This window comes from Mus pahari, chromosome 10 (assembly GCF_900095145.1).
Source record: "Mus pahari chromosome 10, PAHARI_EIJ_v1.1, whole genome shotgun sequence".
Taxonomy (NCBI): domain Eukaryota; kingdom Metazoa; phylum Chordata; class Mammalia; order Rodentia; family Muridae; genus Mus; species Mus pahari.
Genome location: NC_034599.1, coordinates 52,237,122 through 52,239,533, shown reverse-complemented (window position 1 = coordinate 52,239,533; position 2,412 = coordinate 52,237,122). Strand labels below are relative to the sequence as shown.

At 43.4% G+C, this 2,412-nt stretch overlaps 1 pseudogene; it reads left to right on the top strand.

Annotated features, from left to right (window-relative positions):
- The first annotated feature begins 1,395 nt into the window (after positions 1 to 1,395).
- LOC110328526 lies at positions 1,396 to 2,194 on the top strand (annotated as a pseudogene).
- The last annotated feature ends 218 nt before the right edge of the window (positions 2,195 to 2,412 follow it).

Below are 2,412 nucleotides of genomic sequence, written 5' to 3'. Positions count from 1 at the left end.
ACACACACACACACACACACACACTTTGGCCAAGCCCAACTACATGGTGCATCAATTCCACAAGTGTTCATGCATACTTACACACATATGCTTGGACAGACAGACAGACAGACAGACAGACAAATATACACTTGGTGGATGGGGCAGAACTCCAAATCCACACCTTATTTCTTTTCTCTGACAATTTATACCTTCTAGAAAAAAGTTCTTTATAAAATTACCTCAGAGGTAAAATGTAGTCATTCTTGATTACACAAATGGGAATACAGCCTGGGCTATCCACACCAGAGTGCACATCAAAAACAATCAGAAAACCCAGCCAGACCAACGGGGCAAATGAGATGGCAAATGAGATGCTAGTCACACAAGTCTGATGACTTGAACTTAATCACCAAAACCAATGTCTACTTGACACAAGCTAGTGTCATCACAGAGGAGGAAGCCTCACTTGAGAAAATTCCTGTAGTGGTTTGAATATGTTTGGCCCAGGGAGTGGCACTATTTGGAGGTGTGGCCTTGGAGTAGGTGTATCACTGTGGGTGTGGGCTATAAGACCCTCATCCTAGCTGCCTGAAAGTCAGTATTCTGCTGGCAGCCTTCAGATGAAGACATAGAACTCTCAGCCCCTCCTGCACCATGCCTGCCTGGATGCTGCCATGCTCCCACCTTGATGATAACAGACTGAACCTCTGAACCTGTAAGCCAGCCCAATTAAATGTTGTCCTTATAAGAGTTGCCTTGCGGGCTGATGAGATGGCTCAGCGGGTAAGAGCACCGACTGCTCTTCCAAAGGTCCTGAATTCAAATCTCAGCAACTATATGGTGGCTCACAACCATCCGTAACAAGATCTGATGCCCTCTTCTGGAGTGTCTGAAGTCAGCTACAGTGTAATTACATATAATAAATAAATAAATCTTAAAAAAAAAAAAAAAAAAAAGAGTGGCCTTGGTAAGCCGGGCATGGTGGCGCATGCCTTTAATCCCTTCACTCGGGAGGCAGAAGCAGGCGGATTTCTGAGTTCGAGGCCAGCCTGGTCTAGAGAGTGAGTTCCAGGACAGCCAGGGCTACACAGAGAAACCCTGTCTCGAAAAACAAGAAGAAAAAAAAAAAAAAAAAAAAGAGTTGCCTTGGTCATGGTGTCTGTTCACAGCAATAAAACCCTAATGAAGACAATGCCTCCATAGAAACTGGGTATAGGTAAGCTGTTATGCCCAGTTCCCAAGAACCCCAGGAGACTGCCAGAGATCATGACACCGGTGCAAACACATAAGAGTCTTTTATTGAGCTTTCCTGTTCTGGCCTGAATGAAGCAGGCTCATGGACCAGTGACACCCAGAAATTAAGAGCTTTTTGGAACCCAGGAAGTTGTAGACAGCTGCTCTGTGGCTGTTATCATGCCACAAAATGAACTATACAGATATTGTTTGGACTACCATGAGAAAAAGAGAAAGAAACAAGGTCAGGAGGCCCATGAACGTTCAAAGAAGGGGAAAAAAAAACAACAACAACAAAAAAACAAAAACAAAAAAAAACATTGGCCTGAAGGTTAACCTCTACCATAAACAGCGCCATGCTGAGGAAATACACGTGAAAAAGACTATCAAATGCATGAAAAGAGAAACACCAAGCAGAAGGACGAGGAGAAGACTCCACAGGGAGCATCCCCGCCTACCTGCTGGACAGAAGGGGCAGGCAAGAGCAAAAGTACTTTCCAACATGATTAAACAGAAACTGCAAGAAAAGGTGGGAAAATGGGAGGTCCCTCTACCCAAACTTCATGCCCAAGGAGAAACAGAAGTATTGAAAGTTATTCAAGCAGGAAAAAAAAAGAAGAAGAAGAAGGCATGTAAGAGAATGGTTATCAAAGTCTGCTTTGTTGGTGATGGTTTTACAAGAAAACCACCTAAATATGAAAGGTTCAATAGGCCAATGGGTCTACATTTCAAAAACGCCCATGTCACACACACTGAGCTGAAAGCTACCTTTTGCCTGCCTATACTCGGTGTGAAAAAGAATCCATCATCCCCATTATATACAACCCTGGGTGTGATCACCAAAGGTACAGTGATTGAAGTGAATGTGAGCAAGTTGGGCCTTGTGACACAAGGAGGCAAGGTGATTTGGGGAAAGTCTGTCCAAGTTACTAACAGTCCTGAGAACGATAGGTGCATAAATGCAGTCTTGCTGGTTTGACAGTGACATCATTCATACAAGTCATTCCACTCAACACTGAAGACTACACACTGTCAGGAAAACACAATCGCTGGGATCTTCCCAAACCAAGCAGCCTTACCCCATGGGCAGTTATCAAGAAGTAGTTATTAAATTGTAAAATTGTAAAGGAAAATAAAACTCAGCCTTTTTTATTTAAGAGTCTTTTATTGGAGTTAGAACTTGGGACACAACTCCCC